The sequence below is a fragment of the Conger conger genome, chromosome 5 (genome assembly GCF_963514075.1).
Source record: "Conger conger chromosome 5, fConCon1.1, whole genome shotgun sequence".
Classification (NCBI taxonomy): Eukaryota; Metazoa; Chordata; class Actinopteri; order Anguilliformes; family Congridae; genus Conger; species Conger conger.
Genome location: NC_083764.1, coordinates 19,491,885 through 19,516,790, shown reverse-complemented (window position 1 = coordinate 19,516,790; position 24,906 = coordinate 19,491,885). Strand labels below are relative to the sequence as shown.

Here is a 24,906-nt window from a genome sequence, read left to right as displayed (position 1 = left end):
ATTAAATGAAAGTAACGTAAGCCGTGCCTGCATAAAGTAGACCATCTATATATATTATGTCTCTGAAAGCACTTTTATTACCCAAATAAGTTTGGCAGTTTACTCTATGGCAAGATATTAAATAGACTATAATTGATTGATCCTTCAGGTTATTTGTTTCCACTTCCTTTAAAAAATGGCACATTAAGCTCACTAACCTTCTTAATAAGTCGATTGGAAAATCTGAGCAGAAGCTAAAATCCCCCGTTAACCCTCCTATTATGTGAAGAGTCTATGTCCGCTTTTATGTTTGGGGTCAAATTGACCATAACAGTTTAAAAAATGTTGACACTTTGTGTGTCGCCTTCTTATTGTCTCCCAAATTACTAGCCTTTTATCCATAAATAAGAAAAATCTGTGAGAAACATCTAATTTTAGAGCGTGGGGTACAGGAAGTGAAAGTTGGCACCTGTATTGTAAAGTGCCACCAAATCCACAAAGAAATCTGAGATAAAGATAAAAATGGTTGAATATTTCTGACATTTTATACAGTTACAGAAGGTCAAAATAAGTCCATGCAACACATGCAAAGTTGGTACAGGACTTCTGAAAACAAAGCATTATGTTTATTGCATGTTTACTATTTAATCCCACCAAATTAGAAAATTAAAGAAATCATACAGTATGAAGATGAAAAAAAGGTTAAGTGATGTCAAACACTGAATGGGGTAAATTGACCCCAAACGTAATACGAAGGTTAAATCTAAAGGGGAATTCAATGATTCAGCAAAATTTGTGAAAGTTAAATTCACATGGGCTGCACTATATTCTTTCCATTCTATCCTCACTGACCGTAGCTAGATTTCGATAAAATTCTTATTGAGCTTGGGATAAAGGATATTTCAAGTAAATCTAAGTATGGGTTGGGATTGCTCAACTCGCACAGATGCAGATTATTTAGGCGAATGCAAATCTGAATTATTCTGGGACAAGATTAGTACCATTCCCTGCTATTATTGAACGTATAGAGAGAAAGCACATTCATTGGTTCAGTGAGAGCAAGATGGAAGCGTGGGTGGGGTCTTTTGCTCCCCCACTCAAATGAGTTTGGAGTGGATAACTTGGCTACACGTCATGCCGAACACTGCACCAGTAACCGTGCCAACAGTCGTGATAGACCACAGACTGTCATACCTTATTGCTTCAGGGGAGCTGAGCATTTCGTTATTCGATTCTAATTAACGAATAACTAAACTAAAACATGAATATACATCGGAAAAAATAAAAAATTCATTAAAAATTCATCAAAATGAATAAAAACTATATGTATTTATTGATCAGTTTATCTGTTGCTTGATGTATTTATTCATTTGTTGGTTTGCTACTCATTGACAGAAAACATTGAACAGAGGTTATTGAACCATCTTCCCATGCCCTCCCCCCCACCTCCCCCAATCCCCCTTCCTCCCTCTCTCTCTCTCCCTCTGTTGAGCTTTGTCTTCGATGATACTAATTAAAAGCAGTGTACGGAGACAACAGTCAAAGTGTTAATGGGGCGGCGGTGGAGTGTGTCGGAAGAATGAAGGCCCCGTGGGGCATCGCCAGGTTGCTTAAGTTGTAATCGGAGCCACGCTTCAGACGCACGAAGGCGAGAGCTACCGTAAATCTCCTAAGAGACAGCAGTCTGAGACCGTAAAATTGTAAAAAGACAAACTCCACTGAGATGCGGAGGTGGTTTGTGTTGGGCCATGTATTTAAGAATGTGAATTTTGTCTGCGTAGCACGGCGGTTGAGACAACGATTATTCCCGGCTTGTTTCGGGATTCCATTTTGATAATTACTCCTTCTATTGTGTCTGCTGGTGCTGGGCTGCTACAGAAATGTAAAAGCCCCGGCGACGTAGTCAAATTTCCCATTGACTATTTTTCTTTTTTTAACTACGGCTTTCAAAGCGGTCGCGTGTTATTCTAAAGCGTCGCAATCCGGGCAACCTCGCCCGCGCTCTCCGTTCCGGAGAAGAAACCGGCTCTCTTTCATCAGCCGTTGCCTACTGCATCTGTCCTGCTCGATCTGCCTGCAACTTCATATTCATCTCTTTTGCGTCCTGCACTAAATTTGGTAACTGTGTGGGCTGAGGGTGAGCGTGTGTCTGTCAGCGCCGAGGCCCGCGTCAGAACGAGAACGCTCGCTGTTCTCCCCGCCGCACGGCGGATACCGCCATGGCTCCCGCCGGATTCAAGGTAAAGCCCCTATTGAGACACGAGCGCTCCGTCTTTGTCTCCCACAGACACTGCCTGATCATCGTAGCTTCATTTCTGAGTCACCCTCGGAGTCTCTGCCGTTCTATTCACAGCCCCGGTCCAAAAACCCCCCCGAGAGCAACGAGGCTCTTTGAAATGCGAGAAGCGTTTTCGAATTCCTGGTACTCTTCACAAGTCCAAACCCTGATGCAATATTGCTCTGAATAAGCTGGCATATATACAAAAAGGGAACCTTGGGCCATTTCAATATATATTTAACTGGACCGGGGCGAAAAACGCGATCCCCGAGGAAACTAAACCCATCTCCCAGCCAGCGTTTATTGTCTGGCAGCAGCCTCACAATGCCAGGCGCCGTCAGCTGCAAACGTACACAGAACGTTTTCAGCGCCTTCCCGTAACGTTGAGGGAATGTAATTATGCTGAACAGCGCATTGCATTGTGTTCCCGCCCTGGAAGCCCAAACCATTCGGATGAAAACGAATAACAGCAAGACGGATTTATCCTATTTTTTATCCGCAGGCATAGCTACGGCCACCCTCACCTCGCTCCCCCCCCCCCCCACCCACCCACCGGTGTCCCCGAGTCCCCCTTCGCATCGCGGGAGAGGCTCGACGGACCCCAGCTGATCGCTGACCCGTCGTGATGCAAACGCGGTGATGTCATTATTCATTTATGTAATCTAGCCGTTGCCATGGTGGCGGGAAGCAGGGGCGTCCCCGGCTTCCCGGGCCCCGGAGGGGAGGACGGACGGGCGATCAGCTGCGCTCGACCTGTTTTCTTCTTCTCGCTGAGACGTGGAGGCAGCAGACCCCAGGAACAGGCGATGCGAGGAGGTGAAAGATAGGGTCAATGTTTGGGAGCTTTGCACCACCTGACTACACAGGCCTTGTTCGTATTCAGTCAGGCCATATGCCCCTCAGCTGGTCATAGTGAAGGTCTGGGATATGCGCTTCTGGATTTAGGAGACAATTGAACAATCTAAATGACAATCTAAACGTTCAAGAGTATATCTCACAGGCTTTCAACTGTCTACCACTGAATGGTACAATTAGCTGGTCATAGTGAAGGCCTGGAATATGTGTTGTGGATTTGGGCAAACATTGGGCAATCTAAACAGGACAATCAAAACCTTAAAGGGATAGGGGACAAGTATATCTTACAAGTATATCTCACACGCTTACCATATTGTGACTGAATATGACAGGTGGCAAGCCAAAGCCAAGTTCAACCGCTAGCCAAACTCAGGATTTGTGAAATATTGCATACAAATCCCATGGTTGCGAATGTTTCAACAAAGTTATAAATATCATATGCAGTCATTTTAAAGTCTGGAATAAGCTGCACCATTGGCTTTCCTTCTAATCAATTTCATGCGCAAAATGGCTACTGCTAATTTGGTCATTTTATATTCCGAATGTGGGAACCGGCACACCCCTATATGCTATCCATTTTCTGTAGCTCACACATCCTCCTCCTCCTCCTCCTCCTCCTCCACCCTCATCGGTGTCAGAGGGCGTGACCTTGCCAAAGTTTGACCCTGCTGTTGGGCCCCCACCCACCCCCCCCACCACCCAATACAGAGGGTGTCGCACACCATGGCACGAACCAGACAAGAACACTCAGGTTTGGGTGTCAATCAACTCCCTATACGGAGGGCAAGAGTCATTCATCTCCCGCTCGGCCGTCAGCGCGAAACGTCAAGACCTTAATTGCCTGCCCGATGCAGGGCCCGATCTCTGAAAGCCCTATTATGTATTACACCGTTCACCACCCCCGCCCGCCCCCTCGTACCCCCCCCCTCACCCCGGACCAGCTTTGTATCGTTGAGCTGCAGAAAATTAGGAGGGCATGGCACAACAAGCAAACACAAAAAGAGCGATGGAGCTCAGCCGAGGCGAGAAGCCCGCGCCCGTCGGCACGCGCCAATAACTGCCATTTTGATTTAAGCCACGCCTGTTTCACTCAGAACCTATCACATCCCTGAGCGGAGCGTCTCAAGGTTAAGGTCAAAGAACAGGTGACGTGACAGACCGATGCGTGCCACCTTTATAAAACAAAAGTAAAGCAGTTCTCCTTGGCACGGTTATGTGTTTTCAATTTCCAGCAAGAGGCGGGATTTGATTCATTTGCCCATAATGTTATTAACCTGAAAGTTATTATTTTTCTTTTCACAAGCGCAGTTTGAATCAATTGCTGAATTTGTGTTATCTACTGTATATGAGAAAAGGCGAAGGACAAATGTTCGTCGAATCCAGGTGGACGTCTTTGAATTAAAAGCACAAAAAGGTTTTCTGTAATATACAGTTTGAATTTAATACCGGTTTCCTAGACTTTGTATTAGCAGGATCCTGGTTTAAATAAATATGGCATGGCTTCCCAAACCCTTCACACCAGCAAAGAGTGAGGGGTATTCTACTTTTAGCTTCTCTGCAGGAACTCAGTGAGGTGCAATGAGAACGACACCTCCGGTTAAATTTTGTGACATGCATGCTATCATCGGGTGCTCTTCAATCCAGAACTCCAATGGACCTACTCTCTTCATCCTGAAGAATGGTACAGCTAACGGTGGCAAAGACTAAGATAGGGAAGTGGATACTTCCCTTCAGAACCATGTTATATCCCAATACATTCTTGCATTGAGGTTGGAAACATATCAGCAAGGGCAACGGAGCCATTAGAATCTTTATAGGGTGAAGACTGCAGGCACCAGACATGTGGAGGGAGGGGTTTGGCTTGGGAAAGGACTTTGGCAGAGTAGCCACTTTTGGCATTTGGCCCTGTTTCAATAAATCATTTGCGGCTGCCAATAATTTATCCTCATGAATAAATGCAGTACCTTGAGCATCTATGCATGTTAGCACTTAGATAATACTTGCTCATACCAGTGGGTTAGGATACACAGTAAAATATTCAGTGTTATTTCAACCATAACTGAGTCTAAAATGTACTCTATTAGTATACAATAGTATCCGTATGCATGCTGTTGTACATAAAGACTAAGACACTGAGCTAACTGTTAGTAAAAGTATAAACATATTGTTTTTACTAAATATGTAAACAAATAATTTAATTAATTCATTTTACATTTTACATTTTTAAAAGACATCTATGAATTTTGAAATATGAAGTTCCTGAGAATTAAGGATTACTCTCGCTAAACTATAATTCAGTGAAGTCTGAAAGACTCTTTAACACATGGTAGATACTTGTGAAACAGGTGTTGACAAGGAATACAGTGATTAGACAGGAGGTCAAGGGCTGCGCTGCAGTCTCAAAATTAATTCATTCAGTCAAGAAGTCAGAATTTCCTCAAAAACACGAGAACACCGCTAGTATATAATAGAGAACATTTTGTGTGTGGACCACTTTATGACTATTTTCACTGGAGGCGAAGGTAGGTTTTCCAATGAAAAGGCAAGACAACTGAAAAAAGTGTTCAATATAAATTCATTCAGCCGACTGCCAATTCAGCAGTGTTTTGGCTACAGAATTATTGCTGAATGAATCGGTAACTACAGCAGGTGTCTCCAAAAGCTTGTTTTTGTTTTTACTTTTTCGTAGCTGTGCAATCAATTGTATTTATCGATATTTCAAATTGCTGAATGAAAAAATCTAGGACCAAGTCAAAGGACCCCAAAATAATAATATTCAACTAATTCAAATATTCAACTAATTCAGCAATTCCCTGGATTTGTTTTTGTTGAGCTGGTTTTAGGTAGGTTGCAGGTCTCGGTTGGCCTGCTGAATATATCTTCATAATGGGAAGATCAACTGTAAATGCTACAACCACCCATCTCTGAAAAAGAAAGGGGGGGATGGATTGTAATGTACTGTAATTGTATCATACAATTTTTAAGCTTACACTGTAAGCTTTCAAAGGGCGTGGGACTTGGCTGTATGGTAAGAGGTGGTCAAGCTGGAGAGCTATAATGAGATTAGAGAATTGGGGATCGGGTGGGCAGGCTAATAGGAGGGGCTGGGTGGTGATGTCTAGCAGGGGCCTACATGGTTGATGCCCAGCATTCATGCGTATATCAGTCAATATCCAGCTGTATAACTGTAAATAATCTCTTACCATGCTGTAAAATCCAGCTGTGCCACCGGTCATAAGCTGATCTAGCTGGGTATGAGCTGGTCAACCAGCTACCAGCTTTTTCAAAACGTCAGACAGCTTGAGCTGGTCAAACTATGTGAAGCTGGGAGCTGGTCTGAACTGGTCAACCAGCTAAACAATGTCAAGCTGGGAGCTGGTCTCAACCGGTCAACCAGCTCCCAGCTGTTTCAATACCTAGCTTGAGCAGTTTTTTTCAGCAGGGTATATCAGCCCTGTAGGCTTGCCCTGAATAACATCATCAAAAGAAGACTGATTTGAATGGAGAACATGTGAGCGGTTGCAAAAACATGTCTGGATTTCCGTGTGCGTTCTGACATGCTGTGAATAAACACCAGCAGGAGGAAGGGCCATACCATGTCAGTATGATTTAACCAAAGAGCTTCTAGAGAATAGGGCTTTTGTGACTGTTCATTTAAACCCTCAAATAAAGCCGCTTATTCTCAGCGGTTCGCATTCCCGAAACCGGCTCCATTTGCATCTTTGGGCAGTAAATGTCGTTTTCAGCTTTTTTTTTTTCACTCTCCAGGTTGTGGCATTACCCTTGCCTTTCAGTGGCATTATTCCCTCCTACTTTACAGCAATCATCATCCATCATTGAAAGTCCTTCATGTTTATTCAAATAAGATCTCCGCCACCCAAAGCGCAGGGGATAGACACTCGCTGTGCATGCTCTCAGGCCTGCACAATGCATCTCTGTCCTCTGCTGCAAGCCAGCTAAATAAAGGGCCGATCACACCCGTTTTCATCTTACACTCCGAAAACTGAAAGACTAAAATTATATTTGACATGCTTACAGTACTTGATCTGTCTCAGTGTGTGTGCATGAGAAACACAGAGAGAGAGAGAGAGAGAGAGAGAGAGAGAGAGAGAGAAAGGGAGAGACAACAGAGAGAAAAAAATAAATGTTTGTGTGTATGTGTGTGTGTGTGTCTGTGAAATCTGCTTTTATTTTTTTACTGTTGCTTTAGAGCCTCTGTAATTGTTGCCATGTGGGCGTCTCACATGACCTCACATGTATGGCCGGTGTAATCGTATGCTGCCCACCGTCCCCGGAGACCTGGCAACCAGTACAAAAACAGCACAGCCTATCTGCTTCCCAATCATTGGAGGAAAATTAATATTATTCTTATTCTTATTCTTATTCTTATTCTTATTCTTATTCTTATTCTTATTCTTATTCTTATTCTTATTATTATTATTATTATTATTATCATTTAGTTGATGCCATTGTCCATGATGGCAGTATGCTAAATGACATTTTTCAGTAATGAGTTCTACAACGCGTACATTATAAATCAGTCTGGAGATGTCTTTCATAACCATCCCTCAGATTATTCATGCAGTGGTGGAGTGAAACACAATGATGTGTATAAGGTCAACAAAAAGTTCAGGTGAACATACTGAATATCAGAGATTGTTGAGCGTTTCTGTTTCCCTTTTGGCCCAACATTCTAAGGTCTGGGTATATTGACCCAGATGGCTATATATTTTCAATTTCTTTGCAAGTCAGATGACATAATGAGATCATATCTTTCTTAAAAAGCCATAACCCACATTCTACAAGAGGCGTCAACTCCAATATACACTCATTGAACACTTTATTAGGTATTTACTAGTCTTATTTTTTAGATGAAGTCTTCTGCTGCTGTAGCCTATGCACTTAGTGGTTTGATACGTAGTGTGCTCAGAGATGCTTTCCTGCATACTATTGTAATGCATGGTTATTTGTGTTACTGTCACCACCTTTGACCTGTCTGAAATACTCAAACCACCCAGTCTGGCACCAACAATCATTCCGCGGTCAAAGTCACTTAGATCACATTTCTTCCCCATTCTGTCATTTGGTCTGAAAAACACCTGAACTTCTTGACCACGTCTGCTTTTATGCATTTAGTTGCTGCCACATGATTGGTTGATTTAATATTTTCATTAACAGGCTGGTGTACAGGGTTACCTAATAAAGAGGTCACTGTGTATACACATCAATATTAGGTAGAAAATTGGGTTTTTAAGGATAGCGATATTTTACCCAATAACAGTCTGATACATATATAGTCTAGGTATGGATGTCTGTACATACAATAAGTGGATCTATTTTCTTTTATTTTTTCATAATATTAAGTTACTGCCTGATTTACCACTAGGGAATCATCTCTGCATTGAGTAAAATGGTCTACAACTTATGATGATTATAGGATCTGTATATAAAGATCAGTTTGTAATAATTTCTTAGAACATTCCAATGGGAACTTTTTTTGGAAAAATGTTTCATCCGAATTTGACAAAAACTACTTTTAGTTTTTGTGGACACTTGTTTGCGCCAAATAAAACTAACAGACAATATTCATGACTAAAACTAAATATAAATTTGTTGTCAAAATTATTCAGAGCTTTGCCCTGCATAGAAGCTGAAATGTCGATTGAATGGATAAAATCAATATATCAAGCTAATATGAGGTAGGAGCTACAAGCCCCATTGAGCATAGCTAGCTGATGTATTACTTATTTGTTTACAGTTACAGAACCATAGCAAGCTAAGGCTACAGAGGGTACTTAAGTAGCCAGATTGGTTCATGCACACCCACATATCATCCAATGTTAGAAACTGTGGAAAATTCATTCTGAATACTCAATTTTATTCAACAAACTGATATATATTTAAAAAATCTAGTTGGATTTAGTGTAACGCCTGTAATCACAAAACTGTTCGATAAATGATATATTTTTGTGCGGTTGGAAGCCATAGCCATGACCGTAACAATAAGGATAAGTAATCCTGACAGATAACAATTGTCTTGCAATGTTTCACATATACACTAATAAATGACACAAAAGAATATTGCTTTTAAATTGTCCTTGCACCGTGAAGCAAGTGGAACCTCATTTCAGCTGTCATCCTGGCCGACTTCTCGGTCCCCCCAAGAATTCCCCATGCAATCCTGTGTGTCTGGCCATGGGTCACTATTCTTGGAATTTCACGACTTACTTCGTAATCTGATAATCTGCATCTCCCGCTGTTCCCGCCCCTCTCTTTCTCTCGGTGGGTCGTCTGCCTGTGGATTCACCCCCCGCGCCCGCCCCCCAACCCCCAGACACAACTACCCCCCAGAGAGATTCATTCTCCTCTTCTGCACCACGCAGCGGGAGTCAATTATCCCGTTCTGCTAGCATCGCGACTACCTCTCTCAACACCAGCTATTTGCAGCTGCCACCGATCCATTCAAATTTCGCACAATTTTGATAAAAGACCTTTCTGGTCCTGCCCTTCTGTTCCTTTCCGCCTAGTTTATCATCGCGATCGGCGAAAATCTCGCTCCCGCTTTCATCACACTATCGACGGGATGCTTTCTTTACATTTTTTTTATAGTTTCATTCATGACACAACCCATTACAATAACCGAACAATCGACGCTTAAGCTCCACCGTCAAGGACATTTTTAGAACCGGCTCAAACAAAGGGTGGCCTTGCTTGATTTAGTGTTGAAATTGAACAGAAGGCAACGGGTAGCGTGGGGTTCAAAATTATGCATAATTATGTGTAATTCTCATAAATCAAGACCGGTTTCTCACTCTGAGCCTCCTGTAGGTGGAGGGAACAATGCAGATGGACAGAGTCAAGATTTTTTTCATGTGTGAGATGTAGTCTGTAGTTAATGTTAGAATTAATTGAATTTTTTTGGGCAATGTTTCACCTTTGCTCAAAGTCTACCTGGAGCAGAAGCCAGACTTTGCTCATGGTGGGAGAATATATTGGTTACCTCACTACTGTGCTTCTGAATTTCCTTATTGTCTTTTTCAGCAGCTTCACAAGCACCATCTCACATTCTTAAACAAATATATGCCTATCGTAATGGCGGTTTTTCATGCGCTGTTCTTTTTGGTTGTCTTTTACCAATAAATTTGCTTTGTTTTTTTTTCTGTTTTCTTTGTTTAAAGGCGGAGGGAGTGGCTTTGTTTTCAAAGTGTGCCACGTTGCACGTTTAACCCTTTCCGCCTCTTGCCTTCCCCGGGCTCAGTTTCTCAGGCTGCGGCCAGGAAGGAGTTAATAATTTCACGCATGTCAAGGGTTTCTGGAGAGCCATTAAGCAGCCCAATTACCGAGCGTGAAAAAAAAATTAAAAAAAAAAAAAAAAAAAACAAAGTCGCCCATCATCCGTGCTGGTGCCAAGCTTTCTGGGATGGATTTGGATGGAAGTCGAAGCCTTCTTCTTTCGGTTGCGGAAAACCCCCGTTTCGACCTTTTTCTCCCACCGCCGCCCTGTGGAATGAACGCGGCTAGAGCCGGCTGCGGCCCTGCCGTACCCTCGCGCCAAGAAGGGGGCGAAGCTCCCGCATCCAAAAGTCTCCCCGGCGGAGAGAGGAGGCTGTCATCGCAGCGGAAAGCAGAAATCCGCAGACAGCAGAGCACCTTGGCTTTGAGCCACGGCCGTTTCAATCACTCTTCACACCTCGCTGGAAATTCACAGCTCCTCCCGCAAAATCGTCCTCTCCGAATATTATCATCTGCAACCAGCATGACAGCTAATCAGCAATGCAAAGTAATTTTGGGAGAAGCTCATCTGCATACTTAAATGTACACCTGCAAGGACAGTTAATGTTGGCTCGCCGTACTTAAGCGCAATCAGCTGAGTGATATCCAAATGACATCAATACATAACACATTTCAGGATGTAAAAGAGGGGTTTAAACCCCCTGGGACTCAATCACAGTTCCTCCTTATATTTGCCTCAACAAATGCAGATATTTTGGTGAATGCTGAACTCACTAGAACCGGTATTTACCGGTAACATGAAAAACATTCGCATTTGCATCCACAGTAAAGGACAATTAGCAATTTATTTAAAGGTTGAATATGCATGAGAGTTCCAGAAAAGAGTGATTCCTGTTTCCATTATAAGCTGGACACACAGCACTGTATGAAGCAATGCACAGATTCAGTTATTTTTCTTTTCAATTATCTTTAAACACCAGCCTAACACTGTCCTGGCATACTATAGACGAAAGACATAGCAATGCATACAACAACACGCAAGAATACTCAAGACTACATAGTGTATACTATGTACTGCAATGCAACATATAATATTTGATGAGAAAGTGTAGCATGTATAATGAATAAAACATCTGATTTCGGAGGTGTGCGGACAGCTGGTAACTTGAGGTGATCATTAAATGCACAGCAGGGAATCTGGGCTGAGATGCTGCCTTGTCTTTGTTAGTGTTATCACATTTATTCAAGGGAATTTAATTTGAGATTAACAGAGCAACATACGTATGAAAATAAGACGAAAAAAAACAGTTTTGAAACAGTACTACTTGGTTGACCTCCTCAGACCAGCTCCCAGCTTCGTATAACCAGCTCAAGCTATGTTTTGAAACTGCTGGTAGCTGATCAACCAGCTACCAACTCAGACAAGCTACCAGTACTAGTTGGTTGACCAGTTCAGACCAGCTCCCAGCTTGACATGGTTTGTCTAGCTCAAGCTATGTTTCAAAACAGCTGGTAGCTGGTTGATCAGCTACCAGCTCAGACAAGTTACCATTACTAGCTGGTTGACCAGCAAATGACCAGCTTGACCAGCTAAATTTTCAACTTGGCATTGCTAGATTTTTACAACAGGGAGATTAATTTGTATTTGAAATTTTTTTACAGAAGTAAATGTCTATAGAAAAAAACTGCCATCAAGTTTCAGTGGGTGATGGACGAAATATAGGGCTTGCAGATTTGCATTGGAGGTGGGAGAATAGTGATTATTAGACCTGATGTCATAACGAATATCGAATGGGACTGGCAGAGATGCCACAGTTGCTGCAACTAGCTCAACTGCAACTAGCTCCGAACCATCGATAGCCACCAAGGGTGATTATTGTTATTGTTACTTCAGAACCAACGAAGAAGAAGAGCGTAACTGTGGAGGGCCTTCAATCAGAAGCCTCAGCAGCATATTTTAATCATAGCAACACAGTGAGTCAGGGCCCCCAAGGTTCAGGGATTTTGATGAAGCACCACATGCAGCAGGAGGAAGACGCTGCACATAGCCTTCAGTGGCTGCATTTCTCCTGCTGGCAGGGATGCACTAGGCTAGTGAGACTGCTAGCCTCACTAGCGCCACTGGAAATGGCATTGCCAGACAAGGACGCTAAGCATAGCATTGTGTAGCAGATTGGCAATTACACGACCAAACTTACAAGGGCAGTAAGTGTCGGATAATGTTGCACGATGGAAATGGCACCACCAAACTTAAAAGGGCGCTAAGCTTAGCATCGTGTAACATAATGTTTAGGGAACTGGTCTTTAAACTCCAGCTTTTCAAGTGGTGGATTCCCAGGTGGGACACAAATGGTATACAAATGGAATGTGAGCTCAGTCAATTTCTCTGGATAAGAGGTTCTGCTAAATGTCTAAAATATAAATATGTGTCAGGATTGCTCAACAAGATAAAAAAAAATGAATTTTGGAATTTTTGATACTTGCAGCAATGTTATGAAGACAGTAACAGCTGGACGGATGAGCTTGAGTTTACATTCTCATGTGTGAATATATGAAGCTCATTATGAAGCACAATACAATTTTTTTAAAACGAAGACCAAATTTTGTATGTTTTCAGTTGAGGCCTTCTTGTCTTTTTTTTACTGTTAGCACAGAAAAAAACATGAAAGACTAGTCTTACAATTTTTCTGACATGCAGTGTGGGAGGAAGAGACTCTGAACTCATCTGGTGTCCCCATTGGCTTTCATTGGGAGCTTCCATATCACTCCATATACGTAAAGCAATCCCTTGGTCAATCCATATGGATTTGATTACAGCACTTATAAAGGGAAGTACTTCAGGACTGGCAAGTGATGTTTTCAGCAGCCATCAAATGGTTTGTGGCTTGAATTAAATTAGCAATGAAGTATAGCAGCATGACCGATCCCAAAGTTGTACTGTAAGCCACCACTAGGTTAAATGTGAACTGGCTGCTGGGGTCTAATTTATCGGTAAATTGGTATATCTATAAGCACAAACACATATGTAATTTGTTTAACAAGAGAGTGAAAAATGAGACGAAAGCAACAATTTGGACGTCATAATATTGTCTAAATATTGTTGAGATATTTCAGAAATGTGCCTTCAGTAGCTGGAATTGAGTACTTTGCTGTACTGTGTAGTCTAATCTAGGACTGTTGCAGTAGTATTTATATTGTATTTGCATTCGTATTTATCTTGGTACTGAAATCACTGTCCTAATTCCTTACTGACTTGGCCTATTTGCCATGTGTATTGTACATAATATTCAAGGCTGTACAACTGATTCTTTGTGAGTTGTAGCTTATCTGACCTGTTCTGTAGTTTGTTCTAATGACCTCAATACGCACTTTTTTCTATGTCGCTTTGGATAAAAGCATCTGCTAAATAAAATGGAATGTAATGCATTGTAGTACATGTGTAATAATACATGTAATGCAAGATGATGCTCATTCCAACTAGGCAGTGTTTCAGTTTTAATGACTTGAATGCACAGTGAAGGCTGATCAGAATGCTTATCACATTCCCTTTAAATGCATTAAGTGAACTTGTTTTGCCTTTTTTGATTGTGCATTGCATGCTCTCTACTCCATTCCGAGATCTGCCCTTGGAACAGCTGTATTTGCACTATCAAAGGGCTATTCTGGGCTTAATAGAACCCAGGGTTTTCTGACACATTCAAATCCTTATTAACAAAATGTGGCCACCCCAAATCAATCAAAATACTTTGTCTGTATCACATTACTACGGTGGCTCTGAAGAGCCAAACACAAAAACAAAAAGAAAACACAAAAACGTTTGGCCCTGAGGTGCAGGTGCAGCATACAAAAACAAAAAGGAGTGGTCCTGAGGTGCATATGCAACATACAAAAACTAAAATGAGTAGCCCAGAAGTACAAGTTGGGAAGTACAAGTGTTTGTTCATGTTTTGCACTTCTAGACCACTCCTTTTATTTTATTTTATATATGTTGCCGTCATAGATTACTCATTAAATCATGACTCTTTTAAGTTATACCCATAGACCCATAAACATGTCTATATGGAGTGATATGTTAAAAATATATGACTGCAGCATCAAACCTGTACAGTTGGCATTTATAGTACAGGGCAATGCATGTAGAGAACATCTCATCTAATAATGGGTTAGCATAGAAAAAACCTGAACATTTTGTACAGGCCTGCTGAACTTTTGTAGTCCTTTATGTAAAATCAATAAAAAGGAAGAGGCTATGTGAATCGATATGGTTGCATTCTAAATCACATATTTTGACCATGCCATTGGCATGCACATTTTGACACACATCTTGAACATAAAAATACAGTACTAATGGTCATACAGCCCATTTGGGGGATGGTGCCCCTTGAAAACACATTGAAAATGTATACTGTATGAGTTTTATAAGGAATTTCTGTTGGCCGAAAAACATTGTCAAAGCAGCCAAATTTGACACTGTACAACCAATTTGCCATTTACAGGAACCTTCGCTTGATACGAGCATTCAGCGTACACTTTGTGACCAGCTTTGCAGGTGGGTTCATAATCTTTCTCCCTGTCTGTAAAATCTCTCACTGTGCCATCTGGGGTGCCTGGTTCTGCCTGGTCTGTTGCTGTTTCCCTCCCGCCTTTTGGAGAGACAACACGGTCCTGGAGGGGACCGACAACTCCATAGGGAACAGGAAGACCGATAAGCCATTCTCTATACGACGAGCCACAAATAAAAATATAATAGGGCATCCAACATGGTTTCATTTCAATTCTGTGAATGGGGTTCTTAATGTGTTACCAAGACCAGTAATATGAAGCCTAAGTGCCTGAGTGCAGTCCCTGGTTCCATAGATGTTTCTTTTTGTCCACTGTGCCCAATTCAAAGCACTTACAGGATTGCGTTACTTAAAGAGGGAGGGGCGAAACTTCCTTTATTTTCGAATGTATTTGAGGGCGTGATACGAAATGGCGCTGAGCTATTTTCTGATGCCATCAAGAACCTTTATAAATGGTAAACAGCATGATATCTCCAGTGGTGAAGGATGTAGGTGCTCAACGTCAGATTCAAACGATATCCAAAAGTGTTTTTTTCCTATAATGGAAGCTGCATGTTCCTCATGACACAATTATAATTTTTGCATAAGAATAGGATTTGGTGTAAAATGACTAAGGTGGAGCAAAGGCAAATATAATGACATTGTTGTTGTTTTTTTTTTATAGATGAACTGAACACAAAAGATTAGGGCCAATTTTGCCACTCTCAGTATGCAATAAATGATTAAATTACATGATATGTGTAGTTCTGAAGGAGAAATAACTATAATTCACCAAGACAAAAGAACAGAAAATCTGCTCCAGTTCAAGTGGGTAATTTATTTGCATAACACATAATAATGAAACGCTCTGAGAGACCAATATCTGGTGCATAAGATATGAAAACAATATGGAAATAGTCTGTATATAAATGCATCGAAAATATGTTGGTTTCTTCTCTTAAATATGTGTGAATATCCGTCTCCATATTTTCCTAAAATTTGGAATGTAACAAATTGCATAAATGTTCATCAGCGTACATTACTTATCAGTGCTGAAACTTTTTATTTGATTCAGGAGAGTGCCGGAAAGCATGTGCCCCTGAATGTTTTGATATGCAGGTCTTCAGACTGCAGGCAGACTGCAGGCACCCAATCAACCAGCAGGGGTCAGTACTGGACGATGAGACGCTGGATTCCTGGTTGGCTGAGGCTCTCCTTCCCTGGGTGATGCCAGTGCCAATTATGCATCACCCGGTACGGCTGCCGGCCATAACTGGCACTGGAATTGTCCAGATTCGATACTGGGGTGGCCCATCCGCTCACTGGAACAGCGCCTTATCAGGATGAGCACTCAGCCTTGTCCTATAGTGGTTTTTGCATAGACATATGCGATAGAATTTGTATTTAAGTTCAGTAATACTTTTGCTGTGATAATTGCAATTATATATTTCTGTCATTTGCTAGTGTGAACTGCAGTACAACATTTGCTAGTGTGGACTGCAGTACAACAGACAACACAGTCAGACAGAAATGAGGTCAAGACCACTATACGTCAGCATCGTACTGGAGAAAGGGACTACAAATGTATTAATCTTTTAGGAACCACTGTGGAAACAAGGACATCCAATGAACACTAAGGAAAGCACAAAGGCTGCAGAAATACAGTGAAAATGTGCACATACAAGAAATGATGTTAAAAATCTCAAGTTTATTGATCTGCGGTCTGCTATTATAGACAGCTTTCAAAGGCTGCAGCCAGGAGTTTGGGACAGCAGAATTGGGCAGAGAGAATGGGTCTAGACTTATCAAAGATGGAGTCCTTGGGGAATGGGGGGTGAAGGAGAAAGATGCAGGAAAAGAATTAGGAGAGGAAGAAAAGGAAGAGGGGTGTAGATGGAGAGGAGAGGATGCTCAGTGGGAGAGAGAGAGAAGTATTTAGGGCAGTGGATGCACCTGGTCGGACCGCAGAGACTACGCGTGGTCACAAACCATGAGACTAGTGACGAAGTCAGAAGGTTTTAGGTTATCATACGGAAAAACAACATACAATGCCTGAGAGTCAAGCTGCCCAAAAACCTCTCACATTAATTTTAATTTTTCTGTCGTTTTCCGACTTAAAGTTGTTAAAGGTTAACGTTGTCATATTGTATTTGTTGGTCAGCCATTGTCTGTTTATTTATTATTTATTTATTTGACCTAAGTGGGATTATCATCTTATTGTAGGTAGCACAGCTAATCTTTCTAATTAATTTACTGTAACATAACAGGATTACTTAGATTGGTGTATGTATTCATTTATTTTTAATCAAATACCAGGCGAATTTGGCTGTCCGCTGGTCACACGGTTGAGATCAAGTTGTCCTTGTAGCCTACCCCTTTGGGGCTCACCCTGACCCTCAGAATTGCTGACTGGACCGAACAGCCTCACTCATGACAGACTACCAGCCAAAACACATTCAACACGCCCTTGTTCACACCTCCCTGCTCAAGCAGGTGTACGAATGCAAAGGTGTCACGTGTCGCTTGAATCTGAAGAGAGATGGTTCAATCTTCTGAACACAGTTAAAGAAGCTTCCCATTCATTCACCATACTGTGAGTTTATGCCTTTACAGTTCTTCTCTTTTAGTCGGATAGAGGCAGACAAATATGGTTCTGCAAATATGTCACATATTGCAAGTATTCTTGGAGAACAATTCACGATAGTACAAAAGTCTTATTTTTCCTCAACTGCAGTCCAGATTTTCCACAACGGCTTCAATTGCAGGTCATTTCAGCAGCTGTTTCATTGTTATGCACCATACAGAGGAGTCTTGTCCTGGGGTTACTGTCTGAGAAAGAAACTCGTCTTTGAGCTCCCGTCATTGAGATTTCTTTGAACCCGTTTTGAAATAAGTATCGACTGTAAATTTGTTTCTCTGTGAACCTTCAGACTGTACCCATCTCTCAATGCAGAGGATACAAAGATGGGTTTAAGAGATCAATAGCCAGCTACAACTTGCCTGGTCAGTCCAAAGATTGTACCTACTCTATACAAAAAGAGACCCTGTCTTCAGACACACAATCAACAAGAGGGCCATTGTTGGCAGACAGTCTCTTTCTTTCGTCCTCTGGTTGATGCGGCTGTATGGATTACCAGTATGTGGTCAAAGAAGGCACAATACATAAAACGGACTATTTTACCAACAGAAATACCTACTGCCCGTAATACCTACAACACAAGTGTTCTATGCACTATCCCCAGGCTACTTAACTGTACTCGCAGAGGGCTGAATCCAGCAAGCTTTTCAGTTCTCTTGAAATTTTTACCACTCTCAGAACTGTGAGGAAACCCAAATTGGGTCAATCAAGAAAAAGATTAGTAGAATAAGTGCCCTGCTGGAACTTGAGTCTGCAGATACTGCAGGCCTTACTGCTGTACAGACAAAGGCCAAGGCAGGGTAGGCATGTGTGATTCTGAATGAATACCATTCAGAATACATAATCATATGAGAATTTATCGATTTTTCTGAAATCTTTCTCGAAAGATGTCAGAAATCATTTAGTAAGTAGTGTGCAGTACACGACTAGTATGCATTGCGCTGAATCATTTTTTCCCTACTCAGGAGTCAAAACCCAAATGGGCCTCGATGGGTCTCCTTTCTGGGGAAAAAAAATATTGTGCATTGTCGAGTTGACAATTTGCATAAATTGGCCCATTGTTTCATATAAACGATCTCACCCACAATGCTCCGTTTATGTGGAACAAAAACGTCCAATGCGCTTTACCATCTTAAAATTAGCTGGCTTATGCACAACTCAGCCAATTTCCAATAGCATTCAGCTGGAGTCTCAGAAGCACCATGTGACAGATTGGCAGGGGAGAGTTGTTTGCCTTTGTGATTCCATTCTGGGGCTAAACTGAAGCAGTCTCTCATCTTAACTGGGCCACGGTGGAATCTGAAACGGATCAGCGCTTTCCGCGTACTTGTGGCCAGCCATGTGACTGGCGGTTAGTCTGCGTGCTTTTTTTAAAGGGGCCCAGGGTGGAGAGATGCGTGACTGTAGAAAGAATCGACAACATGATTAATAGTTATTGCTGTTTTTAGAGCACTTCCTTATCTACTCCTCAGAACTGACGTTTGAAAATATCCATGTTTTGCTCAGCCCTCTTCAACATTTCTTTCTCTGCTTCATTGTCCTCTCACTGTGTGGCTTTAGAGTGTGCTTCACTGTTTCTGTAACTTGTGTATATCTGAAAACGGGGTCATTTCTGCCATTAAGACCCGCCCTTGTGATTTTCAGTTGAGCGATACAATAGTTTTAAAAGAGAGGATGTCACAAAACTGTCTGATAGCTCCTTCCACCGGTTTTCTCACATAACATCCTGCGTGTTCTCTTTTTAAATGTTATTTTACACAACCGAATGACAGATTAACATTCTGCTTGGTGATTAACATGCACTGGGATCCAATTACAGTCCACTGCAGAAGTGTAGGTTGATATTTAATTAACCTGCAGTAAAATGAAATGGAGACACATCATGTTTTCATTAAAAAGGATGGAATATGCCATTCCCCACTGAATTTCCACACTGGCAGAAGTTTGTGAAGTTGTCAACGGATTATGAAGAGGGGCCTTCGGACCATATGTTATATTGATGAAGATATTCTACAAACCCAGTCAAGGTTACCAGGGCTTAATCTTCCAGAGCAGAACGGCAAATATTTACTGTAGCACACATTGTTTCTGTGAGATTTATGCAATGGGATTTACAACATTTACCAATGAGTCTGTGAGAGTTCATTATCACTTCCAGCATAGGAACACTATTTAGAGACTGGTTTCAAATGTAAAAATAATCCACTTCATTGCACTAACGTGAGATTGTGAGATAGTGGGATAACATATCATCATCATCACCATTATCATCTGTAAATCTAGTGATACTAGTGATAGAATTTTCTAGTTCCACTTGTCTCTTCCACTTTGTCTTCATCACTGGTGCTACTTTTTGATTTTGACCCCCCCCCCCCCCCCCCCAATTTTGAATGCCCAGTCATAATTGTCACCTGTCACTGTAACAACCTCATTCAGGTCAAGAGGGCTTATTATGTAATTTAAAAAAAAATACTGTAACTATGTAATAAACAAAAAAAAAGAAAGTTGTTACATCAGAAAGTTGTGAATTTAGAGGAAATGTTGGTTTTCACCTGATGCAGACTGGGCCCCTATATGAATGGGATTAATACCCACATACCACTGCTTCACTACAGCCAGCTGCCCCTCGCAGCCTACCCCACCCCACCCCACCCCACCACACCACACCACACACCTCTGGTGGATAGACTATATTTAGCACCCCGGTCATGGCGGGTCTGTCACGACTAGACCGCAAGTCTTCCTTGTGGAGTGGGACAGAAAGGATCCCATTGTGCAGGTAAAAGTGTGAAACATGACAGGGGTTTTGTTATGGTTTTGATGCATGACTCACTGTGCATGTCCAACAAATTAATAAAAAATTAAATAAATAAAATAAAACAGAACATCCTCCCTACACAGCACGCAAGCGGACATAAAGAATCGGAGGAGTAGGTACTGAGCTGATGGTAAAGCTATAATGAGCTAAATTTCTTAATTTGGAATAATTGGTCAGTTGTTGTTCTTTTGAGACTGTTGTAACACTGCAGCAGCGAGGGGGAGCAGCACTGCACACCTCTGATGCCCTCACCTGCAAGTGACCATACTAAGCTCTACAGGCCACAGAGTACTACAGGAGAGCTATCAGATCAGAGGGGAGGTTTTTTTCTACTTGAGGGCAATGAGTATTTTACAGGGCTATGCAGAGCATTAGCTGGACTTACTGACCAAACCACGTATGAGTCCAGTTCTATGATTTGAATTCATTAGTTTCAACATTTGACATCTGTTTTTCTTGAATTTATGATGAGAGTTTCTGATATGAGAAACTCTTCTCAATAAGCATGCTAGTTTTTGTATGGGGTAATTGGTATTGGTTACTAATGTGTAGTTTCTCCATGGAACTGTTGCTATATTCTAAATATTATTTCTTAATCGTGAATACATTCTGTGAATACATTCTGTGTACTGCCTACTCATTTTTAAAATAACTATGGGCTTTCCAAACCATTGTTGAGTTGTAGTCCACTGTATGTATCTGCAGTAGACATTAGTATTCATAGCAGCAGAAACTACTTTTTACAATGACGCAGAAGTGGTTTAACAAAAACTATTAGCACTGCAGTTATTATGATTATCACTATTAATTATGGAGAATATTCACAAAAAAATAACAAAGATAACACGGTATTTGAACATCTGATGCAGATGTAGCATTACAACATTTAAAGCAATAGTTTTTAAAGCAATTGTCTTAGCAATGGCAATTTACTGTGTGATTGAATGTTTTGCGTACTCATTTAATGTGAAAAGATTGATTGTAACACTGTCATCTATTTCTTTATGCATAAAGTAAACATGCAAAGTGAGGTTTCTTTTCCATTAAAATTGTTCAATTAGGCATGAGAATTACCATCCATTATTATCCATTTCCAAACAGTTTTTTTCAGGTGTGATTCTCTACAATTAAATAATGCAACGCTATGTTGGAATATAGTATGAATTTCATGCATGGAAACTGCCGATCAATCAATGTCTTTTCACGTCTACTTGTGGAACACTTTATTGGAACAATCGTGAAGTCACCTGTTGTGAAAATCGTGCAACCTATTGTCACATCGTCAGGTGGGGAAGACCCCTACTGAAAGCAGAAGTGTACTTTCAGTAGATTTCCACAAAGGAACGGGCAAACTCAACATTTTGGGAGGTGCTTCGGGAGTCCATTGACTATCATTTATCATGCATGGCTCACTTGCACTTGTCATTTTTAACATTGGCCACAGTGTAGTTCATGCTTCAAAATGATCACCCCAAACATATGAACAGGTCTGCAGCTGCAGTACAGCAGGTCTATCTGAAGGAATGCCACTCTGTTAAGTATTTGACTGGTGCTAAATACGAAACCACATCTGTTGTATTCATTGCATGTATATATGTTGCCCTGCAACAAATAAAATAACACAAAGTGCAATTTCATTTTTTGAAAATGAAAAAAGAAGCAATGCAAATTATGATAAGAAAATAAACATGCAAACTTCAAGGTTGCAATTTCTGCATAATCAGGATGTGGATAGCAGTGCACATCTTTAAGGTTTAAAGATGGGTGAGTCATCACAATAATGAAGAATAATAAAAGAAAAGTTTTAGACTTTGGAGAGAGTCTCCTGGGTCACAGAGCCACACAGTGCAGTGCAGACACAGAGACACAGGTAGCCTATCTACACATCTGGTCATATACTGCAGAGTTTCTCACACGAACTGAACACAATGTTCATCTCATTTATCTCTCACGTAGAGCAGCCGTTGTTAGCTCAGTGCTACAGACACAAACAAGAGTTAGCCCACTTGAGAAAAGAAAGTATACATATGCAGTCTTAGCCTGCCATCCCCGCTTCATATAAAGCAACATATTCTGCCCAAGACAAAGGCAACAGAGGATTCTCCGTCCACAGACGGAAAGAAACGGCAAACTGGCAGCAAACACAAATGCCAATGGGGATCGTACAGATTCGCATTTCCCATCCTCTTCCAGCTTTCAAAATGAAAGACAAAAAACTAAAGAGAAAGATGTCTAATTATATTTATACACCGAGGGAAAGATATCACTTTAACCAACCACCACCCCCCCCACCCCACCCCCCCCCCCACCCCACCCCCCCCCCCCCCCCCCGCACCCCAACCCCAAGTGTTGGATCTATTGCTCCCCCTCGTAATGAATAACACTTCAGTCTGAAATATCCTGGAGCTGGCAAGTGTGTAGCTAAAGTAGGCTGCACTCAAAGATGAAGTGATGTACTGTACAGCACCAGCAGCCCAAAACCCAGCTGAATTCTGCACGGACTCGCGTCGCGAGGCTGCACGGACGCAGCCGAACAAGACAGAAACGTGCCCTTACCTTCCCGGCCTGCTACGTGCGAAATCGGTGATGAAACCCGGTGAAATGTCGACACTTCTGCTCCCTCTCTAGCCCTGCTCTGACTGTGTTCGAAAATCTGCTAGCAGTGTCGCTCTCTCTCTTTCTCTCTCGCTCACACGCGCGTGCTCTCTCTCTCTCTCTCTATTGCTCTCTCTCTCTCTCTGGAGATGTCGCGGCTGCAGAGGGGGAGGTGGGGGGAGGAGGAGGAGGAGAGAGGGAGGCTTGGAGGGAGAGACTGGCAGACAGGGGGGCACGGGAGGCAGGGTTAGCGTGCTGGAAAAAAGCGCGAGGCTCCGGCTAGCTCCCCCCGTCGCGGCTGAGGCACTGCGGGAGAAGGGGAGGAATCGGCGGCGTTTAGCTTAGCCGCCCTCTTCTCGCGCCCGCAGCCGGACCGGGCCTCCGCAGAGCGGAGAGAGCCGAGCCTGTTGCGAAAGCTCGACGCTAGGCTGTCAGGAGGAAGGAGGGGGGAAGGCAGGCTAGGAGCACGTTCCCTTCCTCTCTCTCTCCTCTCTCTCTTCCCAACATTAATTCAGAGCCGCAGACAGTCTGCTAGCAGCGTCGGCGCCTCTCTTCAGGCCCCAGTCTCTGTGTTTAACAGTGTGTGCGGCGTTCAGAACCGCACACAGAACATACGAGCCGCACTTTCTCCCCAACTCCAGGGTGTCCTACCTCATGCCACACAACTCCACCAGTTGTTGCAAAAATGGACTCGACTTTGTACCTCATCAAAGGAATATTTTAAATAGGATATCTAGCATGTTTGAAATTGATGTGCAGAGTAATATTTTTTGCTAAGCCACAATAGAGATAAATGAGAGAGAGATAGAGACAGAGAGCACAAAAACATATATACATCGTCCAATGTGTAAAACGATACAATTATTGATTTGAAAACTGCCCCTCTTCTGAATGAAAGCAGATTAATTTCAATTGTTCATTGAATTGGAATGGTAATTTTATAGTAGACATGTCAAAAGCATGATCACATGCAATCATAACAAATCTTTATTACTTAAACCTTTAATTCATCATTTTGGAATGCCATAATCCTCATTTTACATATATGCATACGTATTTTTGGCAGTTATGCTGTATATCGGCAATGCTATTCCACATAAAATATCACAAAAATAATAAAATAGCATTTTCTTCTGTTTTGTTATTTGGTTATAAAGTCAATGTTAGGAACACATACTAATGTATTATCATAAAAAAGAATCAGAAGAAGAACCCCATTGGAGAAACCAAAGATTAGATAATAAAACAAAGACACATTTCTACACAGCATATGTCTAATTAAAAATGTCCAAATGTGTATTTTCCTTCTGCTGTGTGACTACAGCGTGTGTTACTAACCTTATGGGGACTCGGGGTTTATGGGGACAATGAGTCACTCTCATACAGAGCTCACAAGGGCAGGTCAGCGTGGACAGCTCCGGGTGCTGAAACACACCAACAGAGAGAACATAGGCAAGCTCAGGAACAGAGAGAGGCAGATGGTTCAGTAACCTCAATCTTTTGTACAGGGCATAGTGGATGAGAAGAAGCAAACCTACAGTATGAGTGAGCGCCATAATGTTTGGGACAGATACATAGCTTTCCTGATTTGGCTCTGTAGTCCACAATCTTAGATTTGCAATCAAAACAATTCACATTTTATTACATTACATTATATTACATGCATTTAGCAAACACTGTTATCCAGAGTGACGTACAACAAAGTGCAGATCGAACACAGGGACCCTAGAGGACAGTACGGAGTCCTAGCGTGATCATACAGATACAATTGGAACCCTTGAAGAATACATCAAAACATCACTACGTTACAATCCAGATTCTCAGATTCCATTCTTATTAATGGATTTATTCATATATTTTGGCTTCGTCATTTATAATTTTCAGTGCTTTTTATGCAATCAAAACAATTCACATTTGATTAAAATCCAGATTCTCAGGTTCCTTTCTTATTAATGGATATATTTATACA

General features: G+C 41.8%; 1 protein-coding gene across 5 annotated transcripts in view; it reads right to left on the bottom strand.

Moving 5' to 3' along the window:
- myt1la (myelin transcription factor 1-like, a) overlaps positions 1–23,051 on the bottom strand; it is a 79,845-nt gene extending 56,794 nt beyond the window's left edge. For all 5 annotated transcript variants that reach the window (XM_061242132.1, XM_061242127.1, XM_061242129.1 and 2 more), the window contains exon 1: positions 22,899–23,051. The gene's annotated coding sequence lies outside the window, so the exon portion shown is untranslated. The remainder of the gene's footprint in view (positions 1–22,898) is intronic.
- Between the last annotated feature and the right edge of the window lie 1,855 nt (positions 23,052–24,906).